We start from the raw sequence: 25,672 nt of genomic DNA on the forward strand, positions 1-25,672 counted from the left end.
GGTTGGTTTCGGCACCTTGTCCTTCCCCTGGAAGTAAGAACTGCTCCGGTTGACGAGCGTTAGTAGGACGAAACTGATGACGAACGAGAAGGCAAGGGCGACCCACGTCGATTCATTAAAAACACGGAAGATTTGCAACAAGTCGCTGTGTGTGCCGTTGGGACGTTTCACTAGAATACCAATGCCATCGTTTATCAGAGGCTGCGTAAAATCAACCGCCGTAAAACGATCATAGGTCAAGGTCGTCCCGTCAACACCCAAGTCAATTTCCTACGGGAAATGAAATAGAACACATTTTAAGCCAAAACTTTTATCAACATTAAGATGAAACGTGGAACAATTGATAACATGTTGGGGTTAAGAAACTTTTGTAAATCGCCAGAAGGCTTAGCCAATGTGTGTAATGCGGTAGCTCTTTGGTAATGATCAAAGCGTAGTATCTGTGCTACATTGTGGTGGGCAGTGTCAAGGGTCAGAATGATTATTATAATTAATTGTTCAATTATTTAGGTTAAAAAGATATCCAGAAAAATGTTTCATCCTGGATATGACCTTAAACTATATCCAGTGGTGAGGCCCCAGCTTGTGGGCTTTGGGGAGTGTGGAGCCACCCTTTAATTACCATTGCTCCCAGGTCCACTCTGACCTGGAGTAATAGTACCCGTAAGGGTCCCAACTTTTTTTCTTTTTTTTTTTTACACAGTGATCACCACTTATCAAGGCCCGGAAGCCACTCAGGGATAAGGGTTATTGCAAGTACATTACGTTAGTGTGGAGATTTGATGAAGTGTTTACTTAAGGGGCGGTTCATTAGGAATTTGTTAACGTTGGACTTGAACACATCTAAGTTGTAGTCCGGTGGGAAGCAGGCAGACGGAACAGAGTTCCACAGGCGTGCAGTTCTATGAAAGAAGCTTTGTTCATGGAATCCACGTTTTGATTTAGGCACAGATATTGAGTGGGGGAAATTTTTTCACAGTGGAATCAGCTAGACGGGTGTTTTTCATGAAAGATTGGCGAGGGGGGACAAGAGATTGGAGTTCAGACGAGCACTTGCCATGGAAATAACGATAAAATAAGGATAGGCTCGCAACGTCTCTTCTGTGGGAGAGAGGTTGCAGGGTAGAGAAAAGGGCATCCCCACTAAGCCACAAAGTCTATTTTGTACTCTGTCAAGGCAGGATAGGCTGTTTTAGCAGCTCCTGCCCAGATATGGCAACAGTATTCCATCCTTGGACGTACTTGTCTTTTATATAAATAGAAAATTGCATCAGTAGTGAGATATCTTCTGGAGCGGTAGAAGGATCCCACCATCTTTCCAGCGACCTTGTATATATATATTAAAATATACTTATATATAAAGATATACTTATATATAAAAATATACTTATGGCTCGGTGTAAGAATTGTTTATATTTTGTTCTCCAAATTGACAAAAAGTTTCAAAAAGGGTTAAATATACAATTAGAATGAAAAAAAAATCACGTTTCTAAAATAAGATAAGAAAACATTCGCTGTGATTAGAACTTAGTACAAACCTGATTTCGTACAGCATGCAGTGTCCGCGTTAGAAAAGAAGAATAAAGAAAAAAAATGGCTGTTATGTTTACTCATGAGGTAACGAAATTTCAGGGCATCTGATATGCATATAAAAGGCAGGCAGTTTCAATAATAAAAAAAAGCCTGTTGATCAGAGAAGGGCATTCTTTTGTTAGATGTGAGTTTTTTCGGATGTGAATCGAATTCAATTGAGGCCGGGAATTGTAAAGAAGGGGAAGAATAGTTAACATAAATTGCTGGGAGACTGCAGAATATTTTACCGCATTAACAATGACGTAAAAAAACATTAAATGGCCGCCCAGGTTCTTTTTTGTGTGGAAAAAAAATGAACTTACATTTCTGGCTGCCATTCCAATTGTACCGCTCCATTCGCCGGTCGTTTCATTTTTCATCCCAAATTGACCATCCGGTGTTTCGATCGGCTCATATCTGTAAAATATGAATGTCTACTAGTGATGGGACGATTGCAATACTTTTCCCGGTTCTGATACAATTACCGATTCCATAATAAATTCCCGAATCTGATGCAATTACCGATTCCATACTAAATTCTCGATTGTGATGCAATTACCGGTCCCGAATCTTAATAAATTTCTATATATTAGCTAAGAAAAGGAGGAAATTCAAATGGAAAAAGGAAATGAACGTTTTACTCCTTTTTTTTTTTTTGACCAGAAATCTTTTGGTGAATGTAGCTGTTTACACCTGAATTATTATCGAAACATGTTTTGTTAAGATGGCACCCATTTCAATATTATTCCAAACCGGATATGTTTTTTTTAAATACATTTAATAAAAGTGTTCTACTGTTATAATCATGGACAAATATTTCGACGCTAAAACGGGCTAATCAGAATCAAATATAGATTTTATGGAGTAGAGGCTAATGATGCCAAAATACGAACACAAAGAATCATACATAAATCAATCTGCATAACAAACATGTTATAGTCAGGTGGAAAGCAGTCCCGTTGTATTGGGTCTTATTTTGTAACGTATAAATTATTAGTTATTGCTGTTTTTTTATTTAATTTTATTATTGATCGATTGTTTATTGAAATCAGTTTCTTAATGTTCATTCAGAACCACGTGTGAAGGAATTTTTTAATGAACAAAGGCAATTGTAAAACCATACCGTAATCTTTTGACAGTTTTTTTTAGTAACACAAATAGTGTGTGGATTTGAAAAGTCAGCGCCCTAGACCAGGAGTCTCAAAACTACGGTCCGTCGGCCAAATCCGGCCCGCCAAAATCTTTTATCCGAGCTGCGGATCTCTTATTGAAAACGTAGAAATATTCAGGAAAAAATAATGGAATAAAAATGTGTGAAAATAGTGTATGTGTTTGTTTTTTTTTGTTTTGTTTGTTTGTTTTTTGCTTTTTGTTTATTTTTCGTTTGTTTGTTTGTTTGTTTGTTTGTTTTTTGTTTGTTTGTTTTTTGTTTGTTTTTTGTTTGTTTTTTGTTTGTTTGTTTGTTTGTTTTTCGCTTTTTGTTTTTTTTGTTTTTTGTTTTTTTGTTTTTTGTTGTTTGTTTTTTGTTTGTTTGTTTGTTTTTTGTTTGTTTGTTTGTTTGTTTGTTTGTTTGTTTTTCGCTTTTTGTTTTTTTTGTTTTTTGTTTTTTGTTTTTTGTTGTTTGTTTTTTGTTTGTTTGTTTGTTTGTTTGTTTTTTGTTTGTTTTTTTTGTTTGTTTTTTGTTTGTTTTTTGTTTGTTTCTTTGTTTTTTGCTTTTTTGCTTTTTGTTTGTTTTTTTTTATTTGTTTGTTTTTTGCTTTTTTTGTTTGTTTTTCGTTTGTTTGTTTGTTTCTTTGTTTGTTTGTTTTTGTTTGTTTTTTTGTTTTGTTTTGTGTTCGGGAAATGATTAAAAGTATGAGGTTTTCCATTCAAAAATATCCATCGACTTAGAACTAACATAGACAATGTAGAATCATTTCTCCATGGCAAAACTTACCGGATATCACAGCACTGAGTGAAACTGACTTACAGGCATCAATCCCCTCTAACCACTTTAACATTTTAATTGGGGATCAGAGCTCAGGTGGTGAGAAGTGGATTTGGAAGTATTAAATGCAATGTAAACAAATAAATTGCTATCGATTTTAGATAACTTTTGGTAATTCAAGAAACTTCACGAGGGAAGAGAAACAGACCCAATTCAATATATATATATATATATATATATATATATATATATATATATATATATATATACGTTTTATTTTTTTATTACCGTATCTTTCTGTTACGTTACATTATTGTTTCAGCTACCCGGCCGTTTTTTGGGCCGTCTGTAGCTTCCTCAAGCTTTTACAGAAAGGTTTCTGTAAAAGTCTGTAGCTTCCTCAGGCTTTTACAGAAAGGTTTCTGTAAAAGTCTGAGGAAGCTACAGACGGCCCAAAAAACGGCCGGGTAGCTGAAACAATAATGTAACTTAACAGAAAGATACGTTAATAAAAAATAAAACGCATATTTGCTCTACAACAGTATTGAGCACTTTCTTCGGATTTTATTAATTACCATTTCTACTGTGTGTATATATATATATATATATATTTATATATATATATATATAAATATATATATATATATATATATATATATATATATATATATATATATATATATTGTTATCATACGCGGTAGTACGGCTGCGACAACCCTCAAGTCACTGACTACCAAACACTTCCGGTTTCACGAAAACAGGAACACTTCCGGTTTCAAACAATTCGAGAACAACCTCCGCAGTTAGCCGCTGAACAACTGACGTCGTCTTTTTGTAGCTCTTGGACGAACTCATTTTCGCCGTAGGTGGTACAACTAAGACGGTGACACACAAGCCTTGAATACTTCTGCACATAACACTAATAAATAAATTTAATGAAAAGAAATGTTTATATGATTAAAAACTTTTTAAAATGACAAGAAATTTTCTTACCTAAAATTTAAAATCAAACTCAGTTGTTCGAGAACATCACTGTTAAATCCGATGTATTGTGGAGGGTGGCTGCCTTTTAATCGGCTGATGTAGGGTTCCATCTAAGGAAGAGGAGGGAAAAAGAAAGGAAGAGAAGGCGGTGATTGGTTGGAAGTTATTTGATTCTGACTTGTCTTCTCCAATGATATCGACTTATCCAATTATGACAGAGTATGAAAGGGGAAAAAAAGAAGAAGAAAAACAACAACAACAACAACAACAACAACAACAACAACAACAACAAGAAAAGGTGGAGGAGAAGAAAAGTTAAAAAGAAAAGGAAAAAAGTATAAGATGTAGGGTTCCATCTAAGGTAGAGGGCGGAAGAACAAAGGAAGAGAAGGCGGTGATTGGTTGGAAGTTTCATCCAATGATATCGACTTATAATTATGACAGAGTATGAAAGAAAAAAAGCAAGGTGAGAAGAAGAAGAAGATGAAGAAGAAGAAGAAGAAAAAGAAGAACAAGAACAACAACAAGAACAACAACAACAACAACAACAGATGGAGGGGGAAGAAACGTTAAAAAGAAAAGGAAAAACGTATAAGAAAGAAGCAAAATAGATGAAGACAATAATTAAAAAGCGAAAGAGAGGGAAAGTGGGAGGATGTCAGAGAAGCTAGACTTTTCTAAAAAACAAAGCAAAAAAAAAACATTACATTTAACGACTATTCCTAATGTTACACATCTTTCTGAAAAGAAAAAAAGGAAGGAGGAAGTGAAGAAAGGGTAGAATAAAGGGGAGGGAAGAGCAAGAAAAATTAAGAAGAAGACGGTCTACCAGCAGCCATCGGATTGCACCAGAGAATCACCACACTCTTCAGCACATCCAGGTACACTTTGATGTTGACTTTCAAGCCGACTTCAAAGATGTGAGGTGGCATGATGTGGCCCTCACTTGAAACCACACCAAAGACCATAACCGTGGCCAAGTTATTAGGACAAAGAATTATCGCTAAAGTATGATTTTTATATTTTCTATGACCTCGGCCATTTGCTTTGACCTCGATGTCCTCAAAATTATATTCGTTTAAAGTTTGACTGATCGATATTTTGGCCTATTTTGGGGACGATTGGTCAGGCAATATAGGCTGTATGCAAAGAAATAAACATTGTGACAAACGAAAAAAAACAAAAAAACACACCCGAAAACACAACCTCATAATTGGCAGAGGTAATAAAAAACTAACTTGATTGAATGCCACTTTCAGAAGGCGATTACCAAATCCTTGTCGAACATTGAGGAAGAATCGATCATCGAATTGCGTGATTTTGTCATGATTTGCGCACCATTGAGCGACCTGGCGGAAACCAAGACGATCATTCCTGCTGTTTTCAACGCGAACAATATCGTAATGTCTGCCAGTGTCGTTTTCCAATAGAATGCGGACATTTCTCCGGGTTCCGATGTCCTGCCAAATATAGTCAATATGTATGTTAGAACGACAGCATCGCTGAAATAATCATTCGAAATAATCATTCGAAATAATCATTCGAAATAATCATTACAAATAATCATTACAAATAATCATTACAAATAATAATAAAAAATATTCAGAAATAATTACTAGAAATTACTACCATAAGAAATCATTAGAAAAAGTCATTTGAAAAATGTAGACTATATTCACAATAATTATTAGAAATACTCAAAAATTATTAGAAATAATCATTTGAATAATTATCTTATACTCTTAAACAATTATAATGACTAACTGGACGTGTGGAAATTCCACGGTCGCATCTTTTAAATGTGATATATTGCCGCTGGGAATTCTATGAGAGTTCAGCGTGAATGGAGGCTTCGCGATATTATAAATAAATAAATAAATAAATACAAATATATAAAATACAGATTCAAAATTATAAATTTAAAATTTAAGCAGTTATCTCCTTTGGATCATTAAAAGTTTTTATTTAAAAACAAATAACAGTTATCTCCCTTGGATTTTTAAATTAGCGTCCACTAATAAGACAGTTAAACATTTTATTTACCCAGTGTTTTTAAATTCAAAAATAAACTGTAAATACAGGGTGACCCCCCCCCCAAAAAAAAACAGAGGACATTCAATTGTTTTTCTGAGCATTTTACAGTCAACGGAGAAAAAAAGGCCATGGACCTTAGTGTTTTTATGTGATGTTTTGAATATAATAAACTAGTTATGACCAAAATTTCATTTCATTTGGACAAAATACTAAGAAACGGGGCCTAATTATAGTTAGGGCCCATTTTGGGGGCGGGGTCACCCTGTAATTATTTCAACCATTTGTGGCCAAAATACAAGAACTTGCCCATTTATGTACTGACGAATTTTAAGACAAATTTTCTAATGCAACTCAATAAGGTTTTTTTTCTTCTTTTTTTTTCTATTTTTCCTAATTTTCTATTTTCATTATCAACGTCAAATTCACATTTTTCTTATGTTTTTAAATATTTTCAGAACTATCCCTCTTACTTACTACAAAAATGTTAGTTTTATTTTGGTGTCTTAAATTCCCCCCCTCTTTGTGCTGATAAGGAGACCATGTTCAAAAACGCAATCTTTGTCAATTATTGTCAATGTCTATTGTCCATTTTAATAAAAATGAACGTCATTTCCGAAACGATCGTACACTCGATTTTGATTTTGTTTGTTCATTCTTTTGAAACTGATTCATGATTTAGAATTATTAATCTTTATATTCAATATAAACATAGCTCTAAGATAAATATACCTATTGAGCTTATTATATATCTACAGTACAATGGCCACTGTTCCTTTAAAGTATCAATACAGATCTAATTCCCTCTATAAAATATTATATATACATATGATGACGACGTTAGGTTTTTGCAACTTTTTGCAGGGAGGTGTCGACGTCCTCCTGCATACAGCACCTGGGATTCCCAAATTGGTCACCCATTTTAGTAATGACCAGGCTCAACGTTGCTTAACCTCGTTGATCTGACGGGAACCAGTGTGGCAACGTGATTATGCCGAGATGGATAGCATGTTAAACCTACCATACAAGATCTTCAAAGTTTTAGTATAATGAGTATTAGTATGTATATATACATATGGCAAGTAAGCTTACATGAGCAATGTTTGTGACAAACGGGTAAAAATTTCTGTTTTCTGAATCGGAATCTATCTATCTATCTATCTAACAAATCTCGTTAGCTATTTTTTAAGCATTATATTTGTTTTTTTTTGTTGTTTTTTTTACTTCCTTACATTAAGTGGCATCATGCCTTGTTTGAAGTCATTATCATAAAAACCCTGACCTTTTTCTGTTTTTGTCTTGAATTTGCGCTGATTTTCGGGGAGTCTTTTTCAATTTTGAAGGCGTTGAGACACTGATTAAGACGATTTAGAAAATTTTCAAGATTTGCTAATTCCATTAGCTGAAAAAAGAAAACATAAAACGGAGAAAAAAAAATTAAGATTGACAAACTGGCACTGTTCAAGATGGCATCAAATCGAAAACATTGTGTTTCTGAATTTTTGTAAATCAGGATTGCTTTTTCGTATTATTTGCATTTTTCAGACTACTGTTCTAGTTTTCAGTGTCATTTTCACAACGTTTCGGTCGATGTAACCTCCGTTCTTCTTCAAGTGTACCTTGGATCAGTGGCGCAGTGTTTATGTAAAAGTGATATTTACGTGGAGGTCGGAGGTTCAATTCTCAATATGGGCATTCGAAAAATACAATTGCGAATTACTTAGGACCTCTATCCAGTCATGGCTGACGGAACAAGAGCATGCTACCACCGTGACGTTAATAAAGGGTTCCGTTTGAAATTCCGTCTAAATTCTCAAGTTCGACAAGATACACCTGAAGAAGGTTGGAGATTACACCGGCCGGAACGTTGTAAAAATGATACTCAAGATGAGAACAGTAGTCTGAAGGATTCAAATGATACAAATAAATTGTGAACTACAAATTATGTTTAAAAAAAAATGTCGATATCGTCATAATTTGTATATTTTAGTATTAAAAAATCCTACCATTAATATCTGTTAATATTATTAACATTAATAAAATTGTGTTATCAATTCTCTTGTGCGTTTCTGGCTTCTATGCAACTTGCACATTTTTTTATTTTTCTATTTATTAGATTAAGTAGTAAACACAATCTAGTTCGTTCCATAAAAAAAACAGTTTCACTTGGGATGTTGACAACACTAACGTGGCCCCTTCTCCAATTCCCGAGGTCTTTCTAGAAAGAATTCTGATTTAAAAAATATCGGGGAAACCTTTACTTACAATAGAATCTTCAGATTCATAAAATATGATGTTCAACAAAGCGTGTTTTAATATCATATATACACCTTAAAATAACCACAATTTGTTCTACATAAGGTTTAAAGTCCTGCTAACACACACACACACACACACACACAAACACACACGCACACACATACATACTGACGACAGGAAATTTCACTTAGAACCTTCTCTGGCCTTAGATGAACCCAGGATCGGAGGTCAGAATTGACATCTGTCCTTGAAAATCATTCTTAGATTTCAGTGTAGGAATTGTACCCACGCAAAACCCTGGGGCTTAGGATTTTGTGGAGATTTCGTGGCGAAATCTTATTGGCTAAGGAGAAGTACTACCCCATCCACTTACCTTACTATATATACGACTGTCGTGCGAAAATTAATGAGAAGAGCGAGAAGAGTTGAGCCAGAGAGAGTTTCAGATCAGAGTAGAGAAGAGACGTGACCCCCCCACCACCTCATCCATCCGTCGGTCGCTGTCTGTGAAGAGAGTTGAGACTTTGAAAAGAACTTACAAAATCTGAATGAGAATTGTAAAAACATTTTGTACATAATTTTGTGAGAATTAAGCTTTTGTAGATAGACTACAATCGTTAGCCTTTCTTCCTGCCTGCCGCTTCGATATTCGCTTTCAGCATACCAGATTATGTAACAACCTCCGAGGAACCTAGACGATCACGTGCCGAGATCCAGTGGAAAAGGAGGTTCTCTCTACCGTGCTAGAAAGCTACTAACGCCTGAAAGTATCCTATACCTCTATAAGGCCACCATTCACTCATGTATGGAGTATTGTTGTCATATTTGGGCTGGTGCATCTGCTACTAGTCTCTCACTCCCAAACAAGGTTCAAAAGAGAGTCGCCAACCTGATAGGTCCTGTACTGTCATATAAGTTTCAGCCACTGTCCCATCGACGTAATGATGCATCCCTCTGCTTGTTCTACAAGTATTTTAATGGTGAATGCTCTGACGAACTACAAGCACTTGTACCCTCTCGACATGAATATCCCCGACAAACCTGACAATCATCCAAATCCCACCCCTTCACAGTAGAGATCCCTAGGTGTAAGAAAGCCTTTTACTCCAATAGTTTCTTCCCCAGAACTTTGGAACTCCCTTCCCGGATTCTACTTTTACTGACATGCAGAAGTTCAAGTGTAATGAGAACAGACGTCTTGCTGCTCTTGATAATATCCCTGCAGCTTATGTCCCCAATAGTAACCCCCTACTTCAAAGTGGTCCTGTGTCTTGTTTGGGGTGAAAATTGAATTGTAAAAAAATAAATAAATATGTTTATGGAACGAGTAAAAAAAATGTAATTACTTTATAAAAATTAGTGAATGAATAGAACTGTATATTACATGTCGCCTTTTGTTCGACTTGTATATTTTTTAATAAGAACAATAAGAATAATCTCCTATTGAATGGGTGTAAACGTATTCACTCACCGTCAGGGTCGATTTGTCGCGTTGGGCTTCTTTCTTCAGAAACGTAACGTATGATTGTTTAAATGCGACGATGTTCATTTCGTTTGGATCCACGTGGATTTGTTGCAAGTCGTCGTCGTTCAAGTCCAAGTTTCCGATGATCCACTGCGTATTGTAGCGGATCAGATTCAACTTTGAAGCCTGGAACATTCACAAAATATATTTTTTTTTGTATTAAATAAGACGACGTAAATGCTGATATCACTCAATGGTGAAGGGCGTTACTATACACAAAACAGCAGCATATTTCTCTCTTTCTCTTTCTTACTCTTCATATATATATATATATATATATATATATACGTTTTATTTTTTTAGCGTATTTTTCTGTTTAGTTACATTATTGTTTCAGCTACGCGACCGTTTTTTGGCCGTCGTGTAGCCTCCTCAGACTTTTACAGAAATATTCGTAGCCTCCTCAGACTTTTACAGAAATGTTCGTTTATGGTCCACCATAAACGAACATTTCTGTAAAAGTCTGAGGAGGCTATAAAAACGGTCGCGTAGCTGAAACAATAACATTTATCATAGCTGAAACAATAACATTTCGCGTAGCTGAAACAATAACATTTCTGTAAAAGTCTGAGGAGGCCAAAAAACGGTCGCATAGCTGAAACAATAATGTAACTAAACAGAAAAATACGGTAATAAAAAATAAAACGCATATTTCCTCTATTGAGCACTTTCTTCGGGTTTTTATTAATTACTATTTCTACTATATATATATATATATATATATATATATATATATATATATATATATATAGTCTTATTTGTAGTATTCCGAATTTTACTGGGTTTATATGATTCAGTAATCGTTCATATACCAATAAATTTTAAGCCAAAAAGAGATTACTTAAACTGTAATCCACAACATTATCATATTTCATAATTGAGCATTCATATATTGTTTTAACAAAAACCAAGACGTCAAAAAATTGGTTGATAGCAATAAAAAGTGTATTTCATTGTTAGTTACAATTGTTTCAAGACGATTTCGACAAATTCAAACATTATGTCGCTTGAAAATTTTCACAAGAACAGCCTTTCTCCAGACTTATTGAATAAAAATGTTTTATTGTTAAACTGTTTTTTATTCAATAAGTCTGAAGAAAGGCTGTTCTTGTGAAATTTTTCAAACTACATAGTGTTTGAATTTGTCCAAATGGTCTTGAAACAATTGTAACTAACAATGAAATACACTTTTTATTGCTATCAACCCATTTTTTGAAGTTTTTTTTTGTTAAACAGTATATATATATATATATATATATATATATATATATATATATATATATATATATATATATATGGCCTTGATGGAGGGGAAACTAAAACTTGCTGCTTTGGTTTCAAATACTCTGAAATAACAGCAACGGCAGACTTGATTCCAAATATTTTCCATATGTTATATATACCCTCTTTTGGAAATAGACTACGATTATTAATATCCCCAGTAATAATACTACTACTTATATTAATAATAATCCTTTCCCTTGGATAATTTCAAACAATCGTTTAAAATTACTCACAGCTTGCAACGCTTTTATAGTTCTTTCACGATCCATCAAAATAAGGAAGCAGGTGATCGCTATCCTCGGCTTATAGCGTTTCAGCTGGGATTCGAAACTTCCCTTGGTTTCGTCCAACCAGTGCAGATTAAAACGGACCATCTGTTTAGAAAGGCCGGTCATCAATGTCATCACTTGCTGAGAAGCTTGAAAAACAATAACAAATAAATAAATAAATACAGAACCCCCTCCCCCAAGCAAATATTTTATTATTATTATTATTATTATTATTATTATTATTATTATTATTATTATTATTATTATTATTATTTCTTGGAATTACAAAATTAAATCATGAAATCTCAATATCATATAAGACGTTACCACTGTACCAACGTAACACGCATATGAACTGATTAAAAATAAACTAAGATGAATGCAAAAAATGTATTACGATTTTTTTCAATTTTGACCCATTAAAAAAAATTTTATCGGCTAAGACCCATTAAAAATATTTTTTTCTGGCTAAAGACCCATTAAAAATATTTTTTACCGGCTAAATACACATTAAAAATATTTTTTACCGGCTAAAGACCCATTAAAAATATTTTTACCGGCTAAAGACCCATTAAAAATATTTTTTACCGGCTAAAGACCCTACAAAAATATTTTTACCGGCTAAAGACCCATTAAAAATATTTTTACCGGCTAAAGACCCATTAAAAATATTTTTTACCGGCTAAAGACCCTACAAAAATATTTTTACCGACTAAAGACCCATTAGAAATATTTTTACCGGCTAAAGACCCATTAAAAATATTTTTCCGGCTAAAGACCCATTAAAAATATTTTTTTCCGACTAAAACCCATAAAAACGGTCTATTAAAAGTCCAACCATTTGAAGCCTCTAGCACGACTTTTACTTTCGGAAGTGAAAGAGTTTGGAAATACGGAAACAGGCCGACTGACAGACAGGCATAGTGCGTTTTATAAATTGGAATTTATAATAAGTATGCCTAGAAAAAGTAATCAGTGATTGTTTTCTGTTTAATAGGTGAATTTTATCGAGAGTTTGACTGAGTCTAATTTGTTTTAATATTATCTATGTGCCTGTTGTAACACGCCCCCCCCCCATCTTGAAAAGGAGCGCCGGTATATGACTTCGTTTTAGGCCTTTCCAATCATGCCAAAAAATGTTCAACTAATTACCCAGAACAACTCTTACAACTGGACGGAGTTTGATGGGGGGGGGTGTTCTGGTTATTCTGTTTCAACAAGAAAAGTCCGCCAATTCAGGAAGATAAGTGCGGCCATGCGCCATATTTTGATTGTTTTTGTTGATCAGCGGGTCACAGCTCTCTCTAGATAGATGTCTTCTGAAAATCAACTCAAGTTGACCTCCGCAATAAGTAAAAGCTCCAATCGTTTTTTTTTCTTTATAAAAATCATAATAACAGAAACTATGTAACTACAAAGTTCTTATATAATATCAAAGATAAATGTATAGGCAGTTTAAATTAAATCACTTCAGAGTCCACAGTTCAACAAGTGTCGCATCATCTGCGACCGACAGCACTTTCACCTGGAGATACAGTCGCCCATAATTCCGGATTTAATTTTCGTATATCGTAAACATCGATAGGTGGGATAGTGACAGACACAATTAGGTGAATCTGTTTTTTTCCTTCTTTTCTTTTTATGTTTTCACTAATGTGAAACGATAAATTATTAACAGCGGAAGTTTTAGCCAAACACAAATGTTTTGCTTTTGCAAAATACCATATGTACAAAAGTATTCAACCAGGAATTTTTAACTTGCGAAATAGAAAGTGAGGTTAACGGCGGTTGGCGTATTTTCCAGCGGTCAGGGACTTCTATTAATCTCACTGTCAGCTCAACTTTACTGTTCAAAAATCGCTCGTGCATAAGCTTATATAAAAGTGTGATCGTTAAGAAATGGAGGTTCACAACTCAAACTAGCCAATCGATGGTCATTACGACATACCGTCTTCTTCTTTATTTTTCAATTTTCACCCCAAACTAGGCACAGTGCCACTTTGAAGCAGGGGTCTACTATTAGGGACTTAATTAGCGGGGTCATTATGAAGGGAGATGAGTAGAAAGATGTTTGTTAACATTACACTTGAACTTCTGCATATCATTGCAGTTGGGAAAGCAGAATCCCGGAAGGGAGTTCCAAAGACCCGCAGTTCTGGGGAAGAAACTCTTGGAGTAAAAGGCTTTCTTACACCTAGGGATCTCTACTGTAAAGGGATGAGACTTAGTAGCTTGTCGGGTTTGTCGGGGGTAGTTACGTCGGGGAGATACAAGTGTTTGCAGTTCGTCAGAGCATTCACCATTAAAGTATTTGTAGAACAGGCAGAGGTATGCAACATCTCGTCGATGGGACAGAGGCTGAAGCCTAGATGACAGTTCAGGACCTATCAGGTTGGCGATTCTCTTTTGAACCCTGTCCAGGAGCGAGAGACAAGCAGCAGATGCACCAGCCCAGATGTGACAACAGTACTCCATACATCGGCGAATGGTGGCCTTATAGAGGTATAGGATACTGTCAGGCGTAAGTAGTTTTCTAGCACGGTAGAGGGAGCCAACCTTCCTTGCAGCAGCCTTGGCAATGCTCTCAATGTATCTATTCCAGTTCATATTCCCTGTAAACGTTAGGCCGAGGAGTTTAAAAGAAGTACTCTCAGGCAATCTTCTGGTTGGCTCTGTGCTAACCGTGCATAATCGCTTATCGAAGTAAATTTCTATCGAGCGGGTCCCATGCTGGTTGTCCTGGGGAGATGACATCAAGGTCAGACACTGCTCTCAATCGTAGTCCAAATAACTTCAATACTATTATCTCCAAATCAATTGTTTTCTTGGCAAAACAATTTTATTATTTACATATTATTATCAATCACAACTCCTCTAACTGGAGCTAGTTTTCCTTGGCTTGGTTGCGTCATCGGCCAGACAAACAGAGTCAGTAAGGCACTTGAGAATTGCCCGGGATCGTTCACGTAATAAAAGCACTATTATAACAGCCATTAATATAAACTTCTACCACCATATGTGATTAGGTCACAGTGTTTTCAGGTAGAAAACTTAAAATGTCGTCAATATATCTAAAATATTCTGTGTTTGGAGGCAATCTAAACTTGAAAGGACAAGATTCTATGAATCCTGGGAAAAGGCAGGCTACTACTATACTAAGAGGGTTACCTATAGGAAGCCCGAAACTTTGCTTGTAGAAAATGTTATTAAATTGTCAGTTATAAGTTTGATAATTTTTATAAAGATGTCAGGGGGGAATAGTAAGTTAATGTTTAACCTTTTTGGAGTAAATATTTTTAATGGAGACATTAATATATATGTGTATAGTTTTGTTATGTTACTGTTGTTTTTATCTTGTTTAGTAAATCTCCAGAGTTCTTTATGTGGGAGGTGATGGTAGTGAACATTAGTGGAGTTAGGATGTTGGATATGGCACGTGCAATTTTGTGTGTTGCATTACCGATGCCAGAGCTATGGGACGCATAGGGATATCCGGTTTGTGAGGGTTTGGGGGGGGGGCATATAATGAAGGAATATTGTGATGGAATTGAATGTATGATGTCAAATTTTTTTTGTTTTTTAAAAGTCTAACAAGTTCAATTTACTATATTTAAATTAGTGTTGGTGTATGCGTCTTTGTCTGCCAACAGTGTGGAAATTTTCTCTAGATATGTGTCTTTTTTCGTAATTACTGTACCACTACTACAGTGATGATGATGATGATGATGATGATGATGATGATGATGATGATGATGATGGCAAGCATGGTGATGATGATAATGATGATGACGACACTGATGATTATGATGATGATGATGATGATGATGACGACGACGACGACGACGATGAAGATGACGATGAGAGCAATGATGATGGTGATGACGATTATAATGGTGATGATTACTCTAGTAAGTTTTAAGAACATGTGCGAACATTTTCTAAACGAAACGGACGAAACAGAATGCAAAATCAATTAAAATGGTCCTGTGGCGATGGAAGTCATTTTTGGGCTCATGGACTTTAAGTGGCACTCATCTGACAAGACGTTGCAATTATATATATATATATATATATATATATATATATATATATATATAAATATATATTCATATGTCTGCGTGTCTGCGTGTACATTAATAAATGCATTTTTTCATGTTAAGAACACGTGCGAACGTTTTCTAATAGAAACGTGCAAAACAATGAAATATCTGATCTTGAATAAAAGGGTGCTATTAATCACAAAATTTCAAAAATGTCACTTGCTTTACTTTATTATATAGAATGAGTCCTTCAAAAACAGACACATCTTTAAAAAAATCTTATAAATTTAATAATAATCGAATATAAATGATATAACCAGAATGCAAAATCGATTTTGAAAGTTGTGACTCAATTTACTTTAAAAATTAATTTAAAAAAAAAGCTTTGTCTAAATTTAATAACGATTGACATAATCGGAATAATCCGAATACATACGGAATGTTTCGTCCTTCAGAATGTTCGTCTCTGTCCAGTGAAGATGAGAAATAAGGGAGGTAATCGCCAGCATCAAAGAGTTGGTTTTCGAACGCATTCTTACCGGGGAACTTCTTGTGTTTCCGGTTGTAAGGAAACAGTGCATGTCTGGCAAAGGGATATGGGGAACTCTGTGAACCGTTAAATACGCCTGAACGAGTTCCTGCATTTCACAACTGACATGAGTGACAACGACGAGGCAATCTTTCGACACCAGTTCGTTCACTGGGGAAGAAGAAATAAATGCGGATAACATTTTCAACAGAAACAAAAAAAAGAAAGATTCGTTCAATTTGATCTTTTGAAAGAATTAAGAACCTCCTTTAACAGGTAACACTTACCAGAAAGCATATACTTTCATTTTTAAAACAAGAAAAAGCAGTAGTAGTAGTAGTAGTAGTAGTAGTAGTAGTAGTAGTAGTAGTAGTAGTAGTAGTAGTGGTGGTGATAGGAGAGTCATACAATTTAAACTTTTAAAAAGAATTAAGGAAAACATTCATTGACAAGCAACATTTTGAAACGATTACAAATGGATGATTTTGATAAAACAGCCTATATTCTGGATATACGAGGATGGAGGTATTCCAAAAGTAATGCTTCCTACTTTTTAATTCCATCCAAATGGATCAGATGGGATTGTAAATTGTATTGAATGGAGAAGAAAAAAGAATATTGTCTGACAAGTAACATTCACCAGGAAACGCAAATTTGTAATTTTGGAAATGAGAACAAGTAATAGTACTAGTTGCTGTAGTATTAGTAATAGTAGTAGTATAGTTATGACTTTGATTAAAATAGTGAAATAAATAATATAGATATATTAATATTACAAACAATACAAGCAAATAAATAATATAAATATATTAATATTAAAAACAATACAAGCAAATAAATAATATAAATATATTAATGTTAAAAACAGTACAAACAAATAAATAATATAAATATATTAATATTAAAAATAACACAAGCAAATAAATAATATAATACATTTATATTAAAAACAATACAAGCAAATAAATAATATAATACATTTATGCAATATTTTTTTAAATCGTGTTATTAACAGCGACGGCTACTTAGATATGTTGCAGAATTATTTATTCCGCAACTTGAACAATTAAATTAAACTTGAAATATGATACAGTGTTTCAACAAGATGGAGCTCCTTGTCACTTTGCTCGGCCTGTTAGACAGTTTTTAAATCATTTATTATATATATATATATATATATATATATATATATATATATATATATATAGAGAGAGAGAGAGAGAGAGAGAGAGAGAGAGAAAGAGAAAGAGAGAGAGAGAGAGAGAGATAAAAATTACAATAAGTTTACCAAGGTAATCAAAATGGTAAACTTAAAATAGATTATAAATATTAAAGAGTTGATATTTACAAGTAAAGTAATTCATGTGAAATCTTGTTATCATTTTTTTCTTTTCACTCCTATTCCCCTTACCTCACCCTTTTTTTAACCAAGTAAGATATTTGACTTACTTGTGGTTTAATTAAATACTTTTACATGCAAAATCCGATCCCGCATTTTGTAAATTCCTGCCCTCTGATGAGAAGGAGAGTATTTCTTCGAAACTCCGCGGATTAAGGACTATCCAATTATCTTGTGCTTCCTTTTTAAAATTAAATGTTTTTAACTCTTTTTCAAGATGTTTTTAACATGTTTTATTAATCATGTGTTCATATATATATATGAATATATGTATATATATGCATACATATATATATATGAATATATATATATATGTATATATATATATATATCGGTTGTAAAAATGTACGTACGTTAAAGGTACTATAGTATTAATGTATAGATATCATAAACAAAGGATAGAGTTCTGAATTTCTTAGATTAGTATTGATTGTTTGCATTATTTCGATTAGTGTCATCTTGAGTGTTATTTGGTTAATGTAACCTCCGATCTTCTTCAGGCGTATAAGTCGCCATGTTTATAACTTCTATACTTCTGAAGTTTCTTATTTAAAAATAAAATTAAAAATAAAAATAACAAGGCATCAAACAAAACACTAGGACATTATTGTAAATAAAAAAAAAGTGGGGCTAATATTTAAATTGATCCGTTAACCAACCGTAAGTTCTAAAAATATAATTTGCGAAAAGAAGAGGTCATTTGTTTTACTTCAAATTTAATTATCAGCCGTTTTGACTTGTTTCCTCGTTTATTTATTTATTTTGGTCTTATTTTTGTCCTAATCCAATCGGAGGAGCTGTATTGGAGACAAGTATCGCTTCAGTAGATATCTCACTGCCGATGAAATTCTCTACCTGTATAAGAGCCAAGTACGTCCTAGGATGGAGTACTGTTGTCACATCTGGGCAGGAGCTGCTCGGACTTTTATCCTGCCTTGACAAACTTCAAAACAGACTTCATAATCTAGTGGGAGATGCTCTTTTCTCTTTCCCACAGAATACACGTTACCAGCCTGTTTCTGCTCAAGTCTATTTCCATGCCCAGTGTTCGACTGAACTTCAATCTATCACAAAAAAAAACTCACCAATCTTTCACAAAAAAACACTCGTCTAACCAAAATCACTATCAATAAATACCCCTACTCTATCAATGTCTAAGCCCAAACTTGAATTCCATGAACAAAGCTTTTGTTCTAGAACTGCCTGTCTTCGGAACTCTGTTCCACTGGTCTGCTTTCCAACCGACTACAATATCGTCGTCTTCAAGTCCAACGTAAACAAGTTCTTATTAAACCATCCTCGTAAATAATCGAATCGTATTAAATAACCTCTACAAACGACTATTACGCTAACTACAATAAATACATTAACCCTTATCCTTAAACGGCTTCCGTGTCTTGATATGTGACAATCTCTTTGTAAAAAAAAAGTGAATGGAGACGTGGTTTTGAGAGACGGTGTTGCCTTCACCTACCGTAATAATAAAGATCTTCAGGTTTCTGCGGCTGATATTTCCGAACGACTACGTGAACATTTAATGTTTCCGGGAGATTAGCCAAGCAGAGATCAGGAGAAATGGGAGAATTATCCGCCATATTGAAAAAACGTTCCTCGATTAAGAAGCCTGCCAAGAAAAGAAAATGAATAAGATTTTTTAATAAACTTCATATATCACTGATCAGACTATAACTTTACTCTAGTATCGTCGAGTGTAAAACTATACACAGATATAAAATATACAATAGATCTATTTTATTAGGTACAATAATAGAAGTCCGTGTCGAGTACCAACAACTGGTAAGTGAATTGACAACAATTAAGTGTTCACCTTTCCAACGCGCAGTTTCAACTGACTCCAACCAATTTCGCTTTCCTTAAATATATGTGAACTGTAGTTATGTATTCAAGCCATGTCACAAAATTTATTCAAAGTTTGTTTGTTTGCCCGTTAACAACTTTATATTGTGAAATAGTTGACTGTTAACAACTACTGTGACTAATTAGTGATCGGATATTTGTTAAGCACTTCACATGGTAATTTAAAAAATTAAATTAACTTTAAAAAAAAATCATTGTTTACAAGTGCAAAGAAGTTGGACATTAATAATACTCCTAGTAAAACTGCGTCGAGTTTGGATGAATTACTTCCCCCTAAATTTAGTGCGTCGGTAGCATTGTGGTCAAGCTAATTAAGAAAAGGCAAGGAAGAATTATTATATAGACTGGTGGATTCATGATCCTGGTATTGCCGAGGTCAATTGAGTTGCTTAGGTTATATGGAGTACACTAGAAACGGATAGAAAAATGGTGACAGAAAAGCAATTTGTAGAAGCATCGTTCGTTTTGTTGAAACGAACAGTATATTTGCTGCGTCCGGTCGTTCAAATGTGCTATTCAATTTATATAATTTCTAAATCTATGTTTGTCAGTGGTACGGTGTATACACACTGCCAGCAAGTAAAACACAATACAGCTGATCTATAAAATAATATTTTGTCTTATTTGTTTTATTTCACACCGACAATAGTATTGGGTTACACTTATGATAGGTGTTTGACATACGTAAAGCCGCGTGGGGGTTTGGTGGTTAAGAACGTGTCAGCTTGTTCTGGCTCTGTAACCGACTAACTTGCTTTTTGTTTGTGTGGATTTATATCAAACATTCTTTTATCCTGTAATGTTTAATATTTCTCATTGTCTATTGTTTAATATTTCCTTTGACCGATATCCTCTAACACATTTCGGGTCAAATCATGCATTCGAATAGACAATAGTGGAAAGTTTCGCATTTCTAAAATGGAATCAATCTGCGTGTGTGTAATCCATCGAGTGCTTCTCTTCCCGGGTTCACCTGCCAAATATCCAACACAGTAACAATCTCCAGAAAAGATAATATTATATATATATATATATATATATATATATATATATATATATATCCAAATGACTGCATTGACGATAATTACGGTTTTCAAAAGGCGAACAATTAAAAGATACATCTGCCTTACTAAAAATTGCTAGGTTTATTTATGGTGTCTTTTACATATAAAAAAACCACCCAATACTTTTGCTTATGAGGAGACTTTGTTTTAAAAAAAACTATATGTCAAAACTATTGTCCGTGGCTTAATGTCTATCACAATAAAAACATCGTTTCCGAAACGATCGTACAAATTATTGACTTTGTTGTTGTTCCTTCTTATGAAACAGATTTTTAATTTTTAATTTTAATGTGAATGTTAAATTATCAATCACACTACTATATATATATATATATATATATATATATATATATATATATATATATATATATATATATATATATATAGTAAGCCTGAAGAGTCCTAGAGTGGATGAAACGCGGAATATTCAGTGTAGCTTAATCGCCATATATATTTTATAACTTACTAACTAGCTCTACCTACGTATTGAGCACTTTTGAAGTAAATACTTAAAGTTTACGCATAAATTTATACTTTCGTATACTAATTTTATGCGAGTAAATTAAGTAGTTATATATATATATATATATAAATAAATATATATATATATATATATATATATATATATATATATAAGCGTGGATTTAAATTGAAGATGTTGAATTATATGTGAATGCATAGTAAGTCGGCAAGATAATGTAGTCGTTGTATGTCCAATGTGTGTATTAGTTTTATGTTTTGGAGGGTGCTACATTCTCCTAGAGAGCATTTCAACTTACATACAACATTGGTTTGCTCTAATGTTGTTTATAGGTGGGGAGAAATTGTTTTTAACCACTAGATTTTGAGTTCTAAACTTCTTATAATTTATATATTAATATGATAGCTTGTGTGTTATTTATTTTGTGTGTCACGCTTATATCCGAGTGACTGTCGTTTAATTGTTATGGACTTCTATTTTTTGTAATAAATAATTTTACCAAGAATTCTTTGTAAATTTTAATTTCGATTACAATTATAGCTGATGGCACTCAAGCCATTTATTTTATTTATAAATAATTTTATCAAGAATTTAATTTTTCATAAGTTTTGGTTTCGGTTCGATTAAACCTAAAGGAACACAAGTTATATATACATATATATATATATATATATATATATATATATATATATATATATATATATATAAGCATGGATTTAAATTGAAGATGTTGAACTATATGTGAGCTATTGTGCAAATATTGTCAAGTGTCAAAACATCCGGAATTTAGAGGTATTAAACATTGAATCTATCCTTGTAATTGTTTTGTTTTGGTCAAGAATGAACTGTCTTCTATCTTTAATTTGCAGTGCCACTAAGTCGTAAGGGACTACTACTATTTGGAACCACATTTGCAGGGAGTTGGGCAGCGAGATATCCGTTAAAATGACACTTTAACTTTTGCATGTCAGTACAGTCAAGAAAAGCAGGTGCCTGGGACGGAATTCCAAAATGTAGTTGTTGGAGGGAAGAAACTATTTGAGTAGAAGGTTTTACAAAGGTTATCGTGTTACTAGCTTTGTCGCTGAGGTGAATAGTTTTTATAAGAATTCATTTAGTTAATTAATTGGTTAACTTTGAGATTGTTTTATTAAAGAAGGAATGACACTAACCTTAACCTGTCGGAAGGAAACAAAGGTATAATCTGAAATAAATTTGAATTTCTTTTTTTTTTTTAATTCTCTTATTTTTAAATAAAAGATAACGTCTAGAAACTGAGTCTCTTGTAACACAACTATAATATAACGAAAACTTTAAATAGAAAAAATATTTCCTTTTCTGCTTACCGATATTTATTGACTTAGATAGCAAAATGCAATGTGTTATCCACAAAAGCATCACCTGAGAAGGAGTAATCATTTTAAGATGTTTTACTCGAAATGTTTTAATCTGAAAAGAAAAACAAAAGCAGAAATGAGTCATTATAAAAAATATTCAATATTCAAAGTCAAATGGAGACAACTCAATTGCGAAACTAAATTTTATAGTATCGTTTTCATTCTAAAAAAATTGACGATTTTTAGCAATATTAGCGGGGGGTACCCGGCGTTGCCCGGGTGTTTATAGGTGTGTGTGTTTTTAGGTAAATGAAAAGAAACATCGTTGGTTGTTAAAAAAAAAAAACGAACCCTTGACGCGCAGTTGGAAAATAGTAAAGTGTGGAAAAAAAAACGTGCGACCTGGCAGGTGCACGTTTTTGACGAGTTAATGACGTAAACTTTGAGTGCGGGACAGTGTTTTATTTACCGCGAGTCTGTTGGCTTCTTTTTTTATACGAAAAAGCTTAAGGCCCATGCGGCGATCGTAAGCAATAGCTATTCAGCAGTTAACATTTTCTGCGGGACAGTTTTTAATGAGGTCAATAACCCGGTTTGTTTGTTTTTACCTAACTTTGGGGGGAAACAGCTCCCTGCTTATTAGGGGGAGAGTCTCGTCTCGAAATAAAAGCAACCGTCTGATATGACGAAGCCGACATTGACCAAACGTTACATCGCTTTCTAGAGACCACTGCCAGTGATTCGAAATGAGTTTCGCTTTTTTTATACCGAAAAACGAAAGACAACACGTGCCAATCCGTTTAAAAGTCGGGGACATTAAATAGAGAGGCGACCCCTTGTTAAGTCGTAGATATCATTTAGACGTGATATAAAAAGTTTTAAAAATGAGCGACGGCCTCGAGAATCCGCCGGAAAAAGTCTTTTGAAGACATACACAAAAAGCGAACATACATACACAAATTTTCGTTTTATATATATTATATTATAAACGGGATGCGTTACAATGATATCGACTATGAAATTTCCACTTTAAATTAAGGGAACGTGTCAAAGGAAGTGACGTAACAGGAAGTTTATAAATTGGTGTGTTATAGATGAATTTAATTTGAACTGCGAATGTGGACACACATTATTTGAGAGTCTGATCCCTCTTTATATGAAGTAAGGACTGAGTGGGAAGCCAATTAGTCAAGGGTAGAGAATCTGATCTTTCTTCTTATCGGGAATATCATATGAGGGTCATTACGAGGGGTGTGCAATAAGTAATGCCCCCGACCAACTTCCAGTTGTCTGATCTAGCTGAAATTTTGCATGTGCAATTATTTATATCTCTACGGGTTATGTGGCAAATTACAGCTCTGAACTAATTGTGGTTTCTGTTTTACAGGTGTTTGGACTGAGTCAGGTGTGAAATTGAGCCTGTTGAATGTCGAGCAGTGATCCGGTTTTTGTATTTGAAAGGACGCACACCACAGGAGACGTTTGATGAAATGAAAGAAACTTATGATGATAATGCCCCATCATATGACCTTGTAAAATGCTTGCATCGTGAATTCAAACATGGCCGGAAGTCTGTGGAAACAGCTCCTAGACCTGGTCGCCCCCTTCTGCCATTGATGAGGCATCTGTCCGTCAAGTTGAGGCTGCCATTTTAAAAGATCGGCGCATTACTATTCGCCAAATAGCCCAAGATGTCAAGATTAGTACAGTCTGTGGAAACTATCATTCATGACCATTTGCATATGCATAAGGTGTCTGCCAGATGGATTCTCAGGTTGCTCACACCATTCCAGAAGCGAGAACGCGTCGAGTGCTCGAGGATGAATTTGGAGATGTGCTAAGAAGATGAGTCAAAGTTTTTCAAAAGACTGATTACACAGAATGAAATCTGGGTCCATCACTATGATCTAGAGACCAAAGCCCAGCCAATGCAGTGGAAGCACTTAGACTCACCACCTCCAAAGAAGGCAAGGGTGCAGCCCTCCGCTGGCAAGGTCATGCTCACAGTCTTCTGGGACCAGGACAGAGTAGTGATGACAGATTTCCTGGCAAAGGGTACTACAATTACTGGAGCCTATTATGCTTCACGTTTGAGGAAATTAAGGGAAGCTATCAAAATCAAGAGACGGGGCAAGATCAGCAAAGGTACCCTCCTCCTGCAGGACAACGCTCCAGTCCACAACTCGCATGTCGCCAGATCAGAAGCACGGGCGTGTGTTTATGAAATCCTTCCTCATCCTCCCTACTCTCCTGACCTTGGACCCTCTGACTTTAACCTCTTCCCAGGCATGAAGTTGTTTTTGAAAGGAAAGCCTTTCCCAAATTATGCAGTTTTGATTTCTGAAGTCACGTCGTGGTTGGAGAACCAATCTGGGGTTTCTACAAAAACGGTCTGTAGAGCTGCATCAAACGATGGGAGAAATGCATAACTCTGGGTAGTTTCTATGTAGAAAAAGACTAATAACTGTGCCAAGATTCGTTGCTCTACTGCTATGGGAAGTGGGTCAGGGGCATTACTTATTGCACGCCCTCGTATGCCACATGAAAGTATATTCTAGTGGAAAATAAAACACAAAGAGAATTTTTAACTCTAAATTCTTATTACATATCTAAGTTGACGTATTCGATGAAGTGACGTACATATAGGAAGTATCGAGTGGAATGTGGTAGATGATCTCTGTACGGTGTGAACTACGGGGAAGAGCGAATGTACATGGGGGATTTGTGACTGAGATCAAATTATTCGATCGACAATAATTATACTGAGCAATGTTTTACGTTGGGAACGTTGTCTACATGTCTGCAACTGATTTGCATCTATTTCCCTTCATCAGGGCATATTTTTATGTTAAGTTGATTTGAAAAAGTTCAGATCTTGTGACAAAATCGATATTTTTGTGGTATTATTAGCTGATTTTAGTTAAAATATATTTAAATTTAAATTTAATATATATTATGATTTAAATTTAAACACGTAAATTGCATGCTGCTTCACAATTGGTAAAACTTCAGAGCTTGAACTTTCGTTTCTTCGAACTTTTGGAATGATCAGAGGTGGAGATGTCTCTCTCCAGATTTCAACAGTAGTTAGCC

This window comes from Euprymna scolopes, chromosome 22, assembly GCF_053919585.1.
Source record: "Euprymna scolopes isolate OS-2025 chromosome 22, ASM5391958v1, whole genome shotgun sequence".
Lineage (NCBI taxonomy): Eukaryota > Metazoa > Mollusca > Cephalopoda > Sepiida > Sepiolidae > Euprymna > Euprymna scolopes.